Raw genomic sequence first — 15,851 nt, 5'->3', positions numbered from 1 at the left:
TTTACTTCACCTATGTAGATTTATCTCCATATTTCACTACCGTGTTTAATTTTGGAGTATGGTGTCAGCAGCTGAAAATGGGAGTTACTACTCCAAAATTCTTAATCCATATCATATAGTGGGTCCATAGAGTTCCTGTAAGTAGTTATACGCATTCCTGTGATTTTACCAGATCCGTGACGTTATATTACGGAAAATTGACAGAATTCGAGCAAAGGTGTGCTTATACTTTTATGGAGACGTGGCAGTAATTCTAAACTGCCGAGTGTAGCACACAAAGTGCTTCAGACATAATAAACCAGTTAGTAAATACTTAATGAAAATAGGAAACTGTGCTGATTTGTCGAACAAATAATAATTTTTATACTGTTTCCTTGGACTATTTCATAAACTAGAGAAGATAAAAGAAATACCGCGACATAAAATGCATCAAAAACCAAAGTTTGTTTTTCCGTGCTTAATTGATTTACTTTTGTACTCTTCTTTAGACAAAAAAATTGGTTCAAATGGCTCAGAGCACTATGCGACCTAACTTCTGAGGTCATCAGTCGCCTAGAACGTAGAACTAATTAAACTTAACTAACCTAAGGACATCACACACATCCACGCGCGAGGCAGAATTCGAACCTGCGACCGTAGCGGTCGTTTGGTTCCAGACTGTAGCGCCTAGAACCGCACGGCCATTCCGGCCGGCCTTCTTCAGACATATTTGTTAACATTCCACTGAATTTACTTCACGTATGTAGATTTATCACTTCTGTGTTTTATTTTGGAGTTTGGTGTCAGCAGTTGAAAATGGGAGTTACTACTCCAAAATTCTTAATCCTTTTCATATAGTCGGTCTATTGAGTTCCCCTAATTATTAATGAGGAGTCACGTTTTACTTAAACCTAATAATATCTGCCTCAGTATCTTAATTTGCAATTTAATACAGTGGAGGAAACTGAGTAATCGATCAGTGCTTGTCTGTGCCCTGTGTGAAATTAAATGAAATAGAAGGCAGCAGTGTCTTCTAATAGCTACATAACTTGTTCTGTGGAGTTTGCGTTCATTTGCACCTTAGTATGATAATCACTACAGTCGCCCATCTGCAAGCTAATTACTGAGGCGTGAAGTTTCTCGATACAGCCAGCTGCGTCTTAAACGTTATAACTCTTCGTCATGTATCCGCCATCGCACAAGACACGTCTTTGATGTGTCGAATTGGTTTCGTTATATATGACTTCATAGCCTTTCACGGCGAATTGAACTAATATAAAGATCTCGGGTTCACAGTGGTGAGTTTGTCGACAGGGTTCGGCTCTTCAGTATGTATCACTGCCTTCAGCTTGTGACGACGTTACAGTGTCACACAGCCAAAAGATGATGGGTCTGACTCTTATTACAATATCGCGATATTTCAACTAAGTCACAGTGCAGGAAGACCAAGAAGAATATACTCGCTAACATACAAAAAAAAGATACACCGCAAAGGAATTATGCGAATGGGGTGGGAATCTGTTACATATGACGTACATGTACATAAAGACAGTTTTAGAAAAAAGTGGATGATTTAATCAAAAGAACTGGCCCTTACGCAAGCAGTTATTCGGCTTAGCATTGATTGCTATAGTTGCTGGATATATAGTGAGCGATGTGGTGCCAAAACATGTCATGTTAAATCCTCAAAAGCCCGAGCTGTTAAAAGAGCCCAGCCCACAATGCTCCAAAATTCTCAGTTGTGGAGAGATCTGTCAACCTGGATGGCCAAGGTAGGGTTTGTCAAGCGCGAAGACAAGCTGTAGAACTCTCGCCGTTTGCGGACGGGCATCATCATGCTGAAAAGCAAGCCCAAGATGGCTTCGCATAAGGGACAACAAAACGGGGCGTATAATATCGTTGACGTACTGCTGTGCTGTAAAAGTACCGCGGATGACAGCCAAAGACGTCCTGCCATGAAAAGCAATGGCTCCCCACACAAATCATTCAGGGCTGTCGGCCATATATCTGGTAACAGTCAGATTGGTATTCCACCACTGTCTGGGGTGTCTCGAGACATGTGTTCACTGGTTATCGGGTCTCAGTTCCTAGTGGGACTCACCACTGAAGACTGTACTACTCCATTCAATAACATTCCAGGCTTGAAGCGTGTCTGGAGTCGCCCCAGACAGTGATAGAGTACCAGCCCGACTGTCACCCAATACGCGGCCCGAAAACCAGGAGTGATGGTGTCTGAAGTGCCATTTCATTTCATAGCAGGACTCCTTTGGTTGTTAACCGCGGCACCCTTTCATCGCAGCGGTTCGTCGACGATATTCTACAACCCCTTTTGTTGCCCTTTATGGTAAGCCATCCTGAGCTTAATATTTCAGCTAGACAAGGCCCGCCTGCACATTACGAGAGTTCGGACTGCTTGTTTTCGTGCTTGCCAAACCACATGTTAGCCAGTAAATGCACCATACCTCCACCCAACTGAGAACGGCTGGAGAATTATGGGCTCAGTCCTCCAACGAGCTCGGGATTCTGACGGTCTAACGAACCAGTTGGAAAGCATTTGGCACTATACTCCTCAGGAGACACTGAGCAAGTCTGTCAATCAATGTCAAGCCGGATAACAGCTTTCATAAAGGACTAAAATGTTATTGACTTTCTCAGTTTATGAGGCTCTTTATCTTGAATGAAACATTCAATTTTTCTGAAGCTTAGTCATTATTTTGTCTCTATTTATTTCCGTCCCATTAGGGTATATCCTTCGTGATGCCTCCATTTCTGTCTTAGAATGTATTTGGATTTGTTAAGCATGCTAGTCCTTGAGAACTAAAAGTGTGGGTTTCTTCCCATCCTGCAAAGAGATGTACATCACTTTATTGTTCTTGTCAAATGCCTTATAGTAAACGAATTGGCGCACTGGAAAGCGTTGAACTAGTATTGAAGAACACAGGGATTTTAACATTCGACAGGCCATCCAGAGTTGGGTTTTGCCACAGGTAACCTAACACATGTGAGCCGTATGTTGGGATTTTTTCCTTTTAAACCGCATGGCCAACATACCTCCCCATTCTGTCTCCATTCGAGCTTAAGTTATGTCTTTAGTGATCTAATCGTTGACTATACGTTAAACCCCAACTTTTGCGTCTTCATCCAGTTTTTCCAATCTTGCAAGGAAGAAAAATTTAATTCACATATAGAGTATGTAGGGAGAAAATGAAATAAATAACTCTACAACAAAACCTTTCTCATCATAGGGTAGGAGATATTTGATAAAATAGATACGTAATGAGCGTCAGACCGTATTGCTCTGTAATGCTAGTGGAGCCTGGAATGGAGAACATAAAAAGTTCTCCTCGACTGTGCAGAGGACATTAAGAGCTAAGCCTTAGTCTATAATTACGTAAAGGAATAAAACAAGGGTAAGGAAATCAGAAGGCAACATCTCCACGTAATCAATGCTGCAGCGCTACCTTTATGTAAGAACAGCAGATGGGCGGCGAGTTCAGTTCTTGCGAGCCTAACGCTGGTGTTTCATCGCGACGATCAACAAGGACACCTTCAATCTGCTGCTTTGAAAGATCTAGACATTAATGCCACTGTGATATTAGACTCCCAGGAGGTGTTTTATGTGAGGCATAAAATTGCCTCAGCGAGCGTAACCTTTCCAAATGTTACGGGAACTGTAAACGCCCCCATAACAGAATAATATGAATACGGCCTGAATCGTAAAACCTCGATAAAGAGGTGATACACAAGGAGCTGGCGGAAGACGGCTGTAATCGATATTTAATTTTGCAGAATGGGAATGTGACGTAGTTTATGACGCTTGATACTGGTTTAATGCCAGAGAAAGTGCGTTAACAGCACCTGCGAATTTTCGTGAGTGTGAGCTCAACGGATGTAGTTGTTTGTGCTTTATGATCTGTGTGCACCACTCAGAGCTACGCTCTTAACACACTGTGTCGACGAATTATTGCTCTCAGATGTTCGCTTAACGCTCATAGGGTAACTACATTCAGACGGTACTGTTAGTACCTTATAATCTTTTTAATATGAGTGACACGTTGGTAACCTTTATAATTTATACATGTACCGAGAGCCTCTAATGATGAGACGCACACAACTTTATTATTTTGTTTCCTGGTGCACGTCCATTTCTTTCATTTTCCTAACATATAGCTGTTGGTTGTGTAATGTGTTAATGATTTGTTTGTGTGGTTTCGTGAATGGAGCAGTGGTAGTTCAAAGAAGCATGTATTACGTGAATTTTGCTGCCAACGTAATACTTGGAGCGAGTGTTTCGCAAAAACGAAGTTCAGGTCAGAGAGAGACAGGTATTGGGGACTGCTCAATTTGGATTGGCTTATAGGGTTGGTAGGGCCTCCACCGCAGATTCCCACTGCTCCTTCGCCCAGCAGTCTGGTGGTTAGCTCGAACAGACCATTTGGCTGTTCTCCGACTTTCCGACATTCGGGTAAGGGAATAGTCTGTCTCAGTGATCGTCTTATGCAGGTTGAATGGTTAAATATGAGGTATGTATTAGTTAAGATTAGTAATACGTTCTTTTTCAGGTCTGTTTCAGTTTGGGTAATATTTCGATACCTATATTTTAGTAGCGTTTCATATGAATCCAATGATTTAGCCAGCCCATTGAGTTCATTTCAAAGAAACCAGATGTGCCCTGTTAAATGATGCCGTCATCTCATATAGTGTATGCCGACTTTACATCACGGTCTATTCATTTTCGTTAGTTTTTTGTCACCTCTTTCAACATTTTCTTTCTGAGGTTGGCCTTATATCTTTATCCAATATCGTGTGACCACAACCACTCTAACAAAGAGGAAGTAGCACAACACAGATGGTTATACTCGAGGGGGCCCCATTAAAAACGAGCTACTGTAGGACAGAGACACTCCGTGCAACAATTTGTATGGACATGCGGCAGAGAAACAGCGATTAGACGACTGAAACACATTTCAGTTTCTACGTTTGTAAGATATGTACCTTGTTTACGCTGCTCGTTACAAAAGTTAACCAATGTGACGAGAGCATCTGCACCACGACAGTGTGGACACCATTTCAAATAGTTCGCAGCACTTTCTTAATCGTGGACCATGGTAAGTTAAGCTGCCGTCACACGGTTCGAATACTGCTTTAAGATTTCGCATTGCGTCCAGAATTCTCAGCCGAGGCAACAGTAACTTCAACAATTTGTGCAGCAATCAGCCGTCGGTCTCTCCCAGGAGCACTCCCCAAACCGCCTGTTAACCCGGTGCGGAAAGATGACCACTCTGTATTCCTTTAATGCGCCGACACTCGCGAAGAGCAGCAGTATTATTGATAAAACTGTTTTACTTTAGAAGCCTTGCTCACATTGTCCGAACCTCTTTTGACGATGTGCAACTGTAACGCACAATAATGCTTGTGTTTCACCTCTACATCGCCGTAACAGTACCAGCTCCAAACTAAACGGCATGACACTAACACTAGTAACAACGGAAATGCTGCAATCCACAGTCTGAGCAACGTTCCTACAAAGTTGGGTACCCGTACGGTAAAGAGCATTTGGTCTCCACTGGCTGGAGCAGTGAAAGTTTATTTATAACCACACTGTATGATTGTTTCGGCTCAGGTTTCCATGCCAGTGAACAGTGTGAAATAGGCAAGTATTTTAGTGTGTGAATTTATGCGAAATTTTCTTCATGCATTCACGTGTGCATGCCTGGTAGGCCAACGAACGCTATCGATCCTACATAAGTTACTGCTAGGTATGGGGTCTGTTACATGTACAATCTTGATTACGATCCAAGAACGATTCCTAACGCAAGCAAAGATTTTTCCATTGACTTCCATTTAGTCACCCGGCGGTGGCGGCTGCTCGGCCAATGATCCCAGATGGTTCTTGAAAAGTTTTATGTTACGCAATGCGTCTGATCGCGTGGAGTTTTATTAGGGTGCAATTGTGATTTATATACTGTTCTATGTAGTGTATTTTTGTTTTTTGGGTTTAATTGTAATAACATAAGACACTAAGATATCACATGATCACGCCTCAAGCTAAGACTGACATGGCCCAGTGACTGTCTTGTACTTATATTCGTTCGAAAGTTTAGCTACATTTACGAGACCTTATTGCTTGGGTATGAGTGTAACAACGCAGACGGGTGTTATCTCCTCTAGCAACGTGTCCACCTACATCATGTACCCATCCTTTACGATATAATTTTATAATAAACTAGCTACGACACCTGGCACTGCCTGGGTATTCATCTGTTCCAATCTTCCACTGGAACTGAAAAAAATGAACACTGTGGTGTAAAACTGAAACAAAATTCATTTCATAGATTCGTGTAAACAACATACATAGATATTGTAAAACAGTCATGCTAAGAAATATGCATAAATATGCACACATCTATAAGTACAATATCCAAATTAAGAAGAATAGTATGCAAAACACAAATCTACTGTAATACTTATTTGACTCAAAATTGTTTACAAACAATGTTCCCAATAGGTATAAAGATGTCAAATATTTCTTCAAACTTTGTAATAAAACTGCTCGCTCTCTGTCTCTATCCTTCTCTGTCTCTATCCTTCTCTGTCTCTTTCTTTGTCTATATCTCCCTCATTCCTCCTCTCCCCCCCACCCTCCCATTCACTCTCTCCTGCTCCTTGACTCGCTCTCTTGCATCCCGATCAGAAGCTCCTGTTCTCTACCCTCCCACACTGTCCCTAAATCTTTCCCTCTCCCTCCTGTGTCTCTCAATCCCCCATCCCATTTTGGTCTCACTGTCACCTCCCTCCTCAGTCTACACCGCTTACTCCATCCCCTCTTTCAATTTTTTCCCTTCCAGTTTTCCCTTCCAGCCCCCACCCAACTTCCCTGTCGATACATCTCCCTTCCCCTCTTCCTTCTCCTTATTTATTCTTCTCTCCCACGCTCTCTGTATCTGCTCCCCTCCCCCTCTCTTTCAACATCACCCTGGCACCTCTTCCTCTGTATGTCTCTCCCCCCTCATTCAACATCATCCTGGCACCTCTTCCTCTGTATGTCTCTCCCCCCCCCCTCTCTCTCCATACCACCCTTCCCTTTCCTCCATCTCTCCGTCTACCACCCCTTATTATCTTCTCTATTTCTATTACTTTCGCAACACAGTCTCAGAGCCGCTTTCCAGGCAGACAAGTAATGTCTCATCAAGTTTGGTTTTATCTGCAGCTTTATGTACAAATGTGTATGTCACATAAATGCTCACACAAATGTCCATCTGAGCTTCTTCATCAAAATAATAAAGAAATTTAATTTTTTCCCTAATTTACAGATTCCTTTCTCTCTTTCCTTTTCCCACTCCTTCATTACAGCCAGTACCTCTTCCACCTTCCATCTTCCATTAAATAAATGTAAATGTCACTCAAGATGCGGCAGTTTTTTACATATCTCAGTGTTTACGACACCATAATCCTAAACTATGTGTCGTAACAGATATAATTTTGCAGGTAGATTCAGTGGTATATGGGAATAGTGCCTGCACAATCTGTCAAGAATACAGTTAGTAGTAAAGAAGTAATAAATTGAAAAGTAATGCCTGATGGGTCAGTTTTACTGTGTGAATAGCGAAAATGTAGTAGGCGATAAATTGCCTCCCACCATTTTGTGTGAGGTGCCAGCGAGAAACATTTCTTACAGGATTAAAATTATGTGTAAAGTGCTCTCATTCTCAAATATTAGATGATTAAAATATAAGTATTTCTACGTCGTGAACTACGTTTCTTTTTCAATCCACCTCCACCACATTGTTATGTATAGGGTTCGTTACCCCACGGCGATTCTTTCCAGATAGTGAGTTATATGAGTAGCAAGTTTGGCTGAAACAAGTTCAGTGGTTTAGGATGAGATGTGCAACGAACGCAGATACATGGTTAAAATATGTATCGATTACGAGACCATTAACGCGTAGGTAAATTCCGTTCTCAGTGCCTGAAATATGTACTGGTTTCCACCACAATTAGACTGCGTCCTTAGCATATCTGAACAAGTAACAACAGCCAATTGTTCACACTCACAATTTCTCTCACCTTATCGCAACTGATAACGCAATGAAACGCAGATTTATCCCCTCAAGAAAGCATGGTGGAGCCACTAAATTCTTACATCACAATACGATGTTGACAGTAATCATGCCAGCGCGAAGTGTGGTCACACACGATACGTTACTTTCTTTGGTTGCTTGCGCCCATACTGCGTTATCTGATGTACCGGTTATTTTAATTCCTTTTCAATACACTTTCTTAGCGTAGTAACTGTTCCAACCGACCCCTATTGTTTTCTAACATGCATTGAATCAGAGAAACACACCCGGATCAACATTTTCTATTTTGCAACCATGCAATGTATTTTCTGTTTTAATAGCCCTGAACATACGGGACACGCTCAATGTAGAACGTGATACTAAGGTATACAAGCCTACTGTTACTGTCTTCGAGCATTCTGTTATTACACTGTATCAGTCCCGCAGTGACCGAAGGTACAGAATGATGTGGAACACGTGCAAGAACCAAATGTTGTTGCTTTCGGTTGCTTTGCCGTCAACAGTTGCCTGTACTAAAATTTGTGCATATTAGATGCAAACAGGAGCGGCATTCCGAGGATTGAGAGGTGAGAGGAACCATTGAACCACTTGAAACTTCCTGGCAGATGAAAACTGTGTGCCGGACCGACACTCGAACTCGGGACCCTTGCCTTACACGGGCAAGCGCTCTACCTTCTGAGTTACCTAAGCACGACTCACGCCCCGTCCTCACAGCTTCACTTCTGTCAGTACCTCGTCTCCTACTTTCCCAACTTTACAGAAGCTCTTCTGCGAACCTTGCACAACTAGCACTCCTGAAAGAAAGGATACTGGGGAGACATGGTTTAGCCACAGCCTGGGGGATGTTTCCAGAATGAGAGTTTCACTAAACAGCGGAGTTGCGCTGATATGAAACTTCCTGTAAATTATATAAGGTAGGAAACGAGATACTGGCAGAAGTGAAGCTGGGCGTCAATCGTGCTTAGGTACCTCAGATGGTAGAGCACTTGCCTGCGAAAGGCAAAGGTCTCAATTTCGAGTCTCGGTCCGGCACACAGTTTTAACCTTCCAGGAAGTTTCATATCAGCGTATACTCCTCTGCAGAGTGAAAATGTCATTCTATTGAACGACTTATAAATCAATGATCTACGTTTCATTTATGTTTGTATTGTTTTACAAATGCCATAATAACATTTATACTCTACGATATATTTATTTTTGCCTATACACACCTTAATTAAAACTTAAAGGTCAAATCTCTGTTTGTTTTTTCAAATCTTACGTGGGAAATATGGGTTTCCATGAACAGAAAACTTAACCTTCGAGTGACCTTCGATAATTACCGTGAAAATCGTGATTATTGTTAATGATACGTGACCCCTCATATCCCTCCCAATCTTCATCTAACGTTGTATCTTTCCGTGTTTCTCCAGTATTCCACGTTGATCCCTACTAGAACTGAAAACGTATTTGCTTATGTGACTTCGACAGAACCTTGCCATGACCTTGAATAATGTATCATTCTATACGTAAAATTTGCCGGTCCTTTCTAATATTGTACCAAAAACTATGGTTCCCATTTTAAAAAATAACTTTAACCTCCAAATCACGTTGAAAATATATCTCTTGGTATTCCGAACTGATGATCGTGTAACTGCTCTTACAGAAAAGATCGTCATTCCCAGAAGAAAAACTTTTGAAATACTAAGCGGAATGACACATTAACGTAACATGGTTGCAGTTAAGTTTCTGATTAACGAAATTTTCTCTGACAGTGACATATGATTCATTTATCGGTGCACATGTTCGTGGGAAAATGAAAGAAATCACAATCATCATAATAATGACGTACATCGATTGACCACTCATATCAAAATTCGTGTGGAAGAATTTTCGCCACCTTGGCAGTATATTTTTATGTCCCATTACTGCCGTTGCAGTAGTTACAGTGAATGGATCAAAATACGGAACGTTGAATATGAGGAGGTATGTGAAGTGGATACCTGAAAGTCTGCAATGTAGATGCAGTTATGCAAGTGCGCCGATTTTTGTGTTCGAGGAAAGAGAACCACTGAGACGGTTTGAATGCGGGAAGTATAGCTTTAGACGTCTGCACGCTATCCGCTCGTTCGCCCATCTAATGTTTTATACAGCGTCTCATCCCTTCCTGAACTTTGTCAGCCTTTTCATCTTCGCATATTTAATGAGAAGTAACTCACTGACCGATATGCTGAATGTATTGCAGTCTATTTTGTGCTCAGCTAAAATTTTTATTCTCTGATCTCTTCGTTTGACCAATTTACTGACTCTGAAAGACTCATGCAGTATCGTATTACGACAGTTCAATTCCCTTCGTTAAATAAAATAAATGAGCCGATAGAGAAATGTACGGTCGACATTTTAAAAATTTAACTCATTTATGATTTTTAAACTTCGAACACACACCGCCGTATCTACTTTCCTTAATCGTTAAAGTCACTGAGTGTGAGTTAAAGTTCATAAGTTTCTGCAATAAATATGTACGAGTAAGTGGAGTGGCCAATGCAATTTATTCTGAAGTAACAGACGACACAACAGTTAATATTGTATCGCGTTTAAGTCTCAGTTATATATTGGAACTCCACAAGCCATAACATGTTAATACGAAACTTCCTGGCAGATTAAAACTGAATGACGGACCGAGACTCGAACTCGGGAGCTTTGCCTTTAGCAGGCAAGTGCTCTACTGACTGAGCTACACAAACAGGACTCGGGCCTCTCCTCTTCCTCTTCTGCCAATGTCTCGTCTCCTACCTTATATAATTTACAGGAAGTTTCATATCAGCGGACACTCCGTTGCAGAGTGCCGTAAGAACTGCATAGAGTCACGTTTAGTCGATACGAAGATTCATACCCTCTACGAACCTAAATAAGCCATATTAGTTATTATCCGATTTTGTTTAAATTTGTTACACAGCCTTTCGTTATGGATAGAATGATGCTGTCAAAATTTCAGATTTTTATTTACTACAGCTCTGGAGATAAAGAGAATTAGCTAAAGTTCCTAAATCTCACACTTGTTTTTTAAAACACAGTTACGAACAATAAGAGATTGACTTTCATTATCTTTTGAAGCCATTCCAAAGTTATCAGTGCATAAAAGTCTATTAATTAGAATTTTTCTTTTACTTTAGTCACTGTGCATTACGTAATTCAAAAATTGGTCAAAATTATTATGTGATTATATTTTGCCGTGAGTGGGTGAGAATGATTGAGAGAGTGTATGTGAGACATACGTTAAACTTAAATATTTCATTTTACGTAAAACCTTGTACAAACGAACCATGGGAAATTTATGTTGCAACCACAATATAGGGGACGTATGTCGGTGTATACTTGCTTTTGTATAAAAGCACCCAGAATGGAAATTAGAGGCGGAATAGGTTTATTTATCAATTTGAATAATATTTCGTACCTCGTTTATTTTGATTAAACAAAATACAAGAAATTCAAGTTTTGCTGACATTAATCACTACCAAATTAGTGATTTGATAAGGAAAGATTTGCCGTGATAATGATCTACATGGAATGTTCTGATTGGTCGTTTAATTCAACTGCCAGTCAGAACTAAGCTGTTCCTGCAACGAAAAGAGGAGTGGGCTTACAGGAGTGTACCTCGAGGGGAGTCGCTTGCTTGCCGGTGTACGGATAACACGATGACAGATAGCTCCTTAAAAATACTCTGTAAGATGGGCAAATACTGAACTATCTTCGGTTCGAACATATCGTGACTGAAGCGACTGGAGTTCCGAACATTTTAATGAAAGTTTGGCGTTTCTAAATTAAATAGTTTGAGAGATGTGAGCGTGTGAACTTTCTGGTCATAGTAACAACTCCGCGTGGCTTGTTCCGTGCTCGTTTCGAGTGAATATTTGTTATACAGACAGTGAACTATGAATGATAAAGTTTTACCATATTAAATACGGACTTGATACCCATTTCATGTGTTTCAGTATGAATAAAAAGCAGAGTTAGTCTAATTTTAAACGCTTTTCGGCAAGTAAACTTAAGATCCCGAACGCCCGATTTTTTAATCATGAACTTTCAGGAACTGACTTTCAACTAGAGTTACGCGGCCTTTGTGTGATAGGTATTAGGTGGTTGTTTCATCAACGCTGCATTACGCTACCTAGCACGTATCTGCTACCACAGAGTAATGGGACATTGGCAAGAATCCTATCGAGGGACGTGGACTGAACGATAGTGTACGCGTTAACAAGAACGCAGACGACCGACCCCACCCCGCTGCAAGTGCCCCATGAAAGCCCAGTCTCTGTTTAGCTGAATGGAGAATCCAGCATTACATTTCCAGGTTTACACTTTGGAATGCTTCAAAAATATCTATAAGTAAGCATTCTTCTCTGTCGAAATAAATACAAACATACTCCCCTAAACTAGAGTCGTTAAACTCTTGTAAACAGTGTCTGTATTCCACGTCCATTATGGCATTGCCTGTACGTTTACTGGAGAATGCGGCTACTTCCTTAAATGTGATTTCACTGGGTTTCCCCATGAAATCCAGATTTTTGTTTGGGAATACCCCTTTCATTGTGACGCGATGAAATATAGCATCACTGAGATGTGCAGCTCCAGTGAAATCCATGTTTTCCTGATGCATAGTTTCACCTATTCTCTGAAGCAGTCCGTGCATGAATCTTAGTGACCCCATAAAGGGCAGCATAATATTCTTCGTGTTTCTCTTTGATAAAAAGACATATGCCTCTGTGCTGGTAGCCACGATACTAAAATGATTATCACATAGACCAAAAAGGAACCAAGTGCTAACCAAGGAAGTGAGCACCACACCTGCTCCAATTGTAAAAGAAAACAGGTATGTGACACCCGAGTTTATAACTCAGGTTGCATGAGTGGTGTGCAGAACTGCGGCATTTTCAATTGTGTGGTAATTATCGCTATGCAGTGGTTCAGCTTTATTAGGTAATTACTACCCGCAAATATAGCAGTCAACTGCATGTTCATACAGTGACTAATTTTCCTGTACTTTGGTCATAGGCCAGTTTATGGAAAAGTCATATAAATTTTCTCTGGAAGTTTTTGCAGCTCAGGCAAACCGTATCGCAGGATTTTCCCCGATGTGTGATGCAATATAATTATAACTCGAGTCATATGCGCACACAATCTGATATTGTGATGTAACTTGCAAGCGTAATTCTATGAGAATATTTTATTATTTATTTATTTACGATTTCTTTATTTAGTGCCTCTCTTAAATGTGACCAGGAGAAACACATACTGAAGATATTACAAAACGTTCCAGTAATAACATTTATAGTAACTGACATTAATAAGGATAACAATAATAATTATAATAGTAATAGTAGTAGTAGTAGAAGAAGTATAGCTTCAGAGCAAAAGAAAAAAGTGCCAAGGGCTTCCAGCAGAAAACAAAGCAAAAGACAGATACAATAAGAAACTTACTAGCAGATTAAAACTGTGTGCCCGACCGAGACTCGAAATCGGGACCTTTTCCTTTCGCGGGCAAGTGCTCTACCAACTGAGCTACCGAAGCACGACTCACGCTCGCTACTCACAGCTTTACCTCTGCCAGTACCTCGTCTCCTACCTTCCAAACTTTCAGGTACAATAAGGACAGAAAAAGGACGAGAAAAACTTAGAGAAATAATGAAAGACTACCGGAAAAAATGTAAGGAATGAAAGAAGACGATTTCCTTCATGTGGGCCTTAGCTCAAACCAATAAAAATATTAGTAAAGGGCATTTATAATGATATAGATTAGAATAGTATGGAGTCACACCACAGTGCGCCACAGGTGCAACAAGGCACTTACAGTCGGCATATAACGTAAACGGTACATGGTCCTTGCAAAGAAAAGTCTTAAGTTTCATCAACTTGCTCACCTCAGCAGGCATATCTACATGTACTGTGAAGTGGATATAGCAGTCCAACAGGCGCTGTATTAATCACTCGCTCCTAGTAAACTAGTTGTATTCTGGTGGAGTTGTTGTTCAAAATTATGCTATTGTAATGCTTATTTTAACACTTTCTTGACGCACTTTCAATGCAGAAACGTTTTTCAAGTATATAAAAAGTATATCTCTAACACAAAATGTTGGCCTTGTGGATGAGTGTCGACTGTTGCTAATTTCTGGGCAACATTCGCGATATTCTAGCCTGGTAGTCGTTTGATTCACACTGGCACATCTTAAATCTGTTGCATTGGTAATAGTTTAAGGCTACTGAAGAATTGTGAGTTTCTGAATCCAGGAGTCTCATTAAGAATGGTATCACAATTTTTATATTAGTAACCAAACTTTCAATTTCTTTAATGATGACCATTCTTTCACTTTTTTCGGTTTTGTACAAAATTTCGAAGTTCTCTTCCCTTTCCAGAATGTGACCTGTGTCACTAACGCAACTGCTGGTTCGTTACATTTATGTACAGGTTGCCAGTATCACCAATTCTGGTAAAAGAAACGATAATCGACAGTCATCCACACAACGCAAGGCCGCCATTTCGTATTTAAGATACACTGGTTACATATATGAGAAATGATTTTGCAATGAAAGCGCGTCAAAACGATGTTAAAATAAGCAGTGCAACAGCGTAATGTTGAACAACAACTCCATCAGTGCAACAACGATGTCAAAATCGTAATTGAGCAACTGACACATGAACAGTACGTCACATGATTATCACTCCCTAACAACTGATACAAAACTAAATGCATCGTACACAGGCTATGGTATCAATCATAACAACGAGGCTCCTCTCCGCCCCAGCAGAAGACAATACTGGACACCGACTCATGGCCACCCACTTCTCTACCCCTCTCTCCCCCGCCCTCCCCTAACCCCAGTACCACAATAACCATACCATGAGAAGACAAAGTGAACAGAACAGTCCTAAGTTAATTTAGGACAGGACATTTTATCCTTAAGTAACATCTCTATTCATAAACGCCTGATCATGAGCAATACATGCTCCATATGCTTTGCAGCGTGTTGTGAATAAATGCGTCTGACACGAATTAATTCTCCTGTATGCAATCAGCAGGATCCGGGAAACTGACCCCCAGCTTGGTTATCTTCTGCGAGACCTAGAAATGCGGCAGTGGTATATCTTCCGTTTGATGAGTTCTAGACTGCTGTGTTTGAGCTCTCCAGACAGACTAGTAGGGCCATGATACAACCTCTCCACGCTTGAGCCGCGACTTTGTAACTGACAACATCCTACTCAAGCAGTCATAATCGTACAGCTAGACTACGCTGTGCTAAATGACGCCATACTTATAATACAGCCACCATCATTAAAGCTGGGCCACAAACCGCGAACTTTCACCTGATTGCCAGCTGAGCAAATTACCGTTGCCTTAAGGTCCAAGGCATAAACGGACGACCAACCAGCTTTCTGCCAGCATGGCCCACAGGCCGTCTGCCGTTGCTTTCCAGCAAATGGTCCAAAGATGGTGTCTGAACACTGCCGTCCTTTGCCACAAAATTAGAAGACTCTGCTGACTGTCACTCGGCGGGAGCAGTACCACATCTACATCTACATCTACATCCATACTCCGCAAGCCACCTGACGGTGTGTGGCGGATGGTACCCTGGGTACCTCTATCGGTTCTCCCTTCTATTGCAGTCTCGTATTGTTCGTGGAAAGAAGGATTGTCGGTATGATTCTGCGTGGGCTCTAATCTCTCTGATTTTATCCTCATGGTCTCTTCGCGAGATATGTGTAGGAGGGAGCAATATACTGCTTGACTCCTTCATGAAGGTATGTTCTCGAAACTT

This window comes from Schistocerca gregaria, chromosome X (assembly GCF_023897955.1).
Source record: "Schistocerca gregaria isolate iqSchGreg1 chromosome X, iqSchGreg1.2, whole genome shotgun sequence".
NCBI lineage: Eukaryota > Metazoa > Arthropoda > Insecta > Orthoptera > Acrididae > Schistocerca > Schistocerca gregaria.
Note: the sequence above shows the minus strand (reverse complement) of the source record.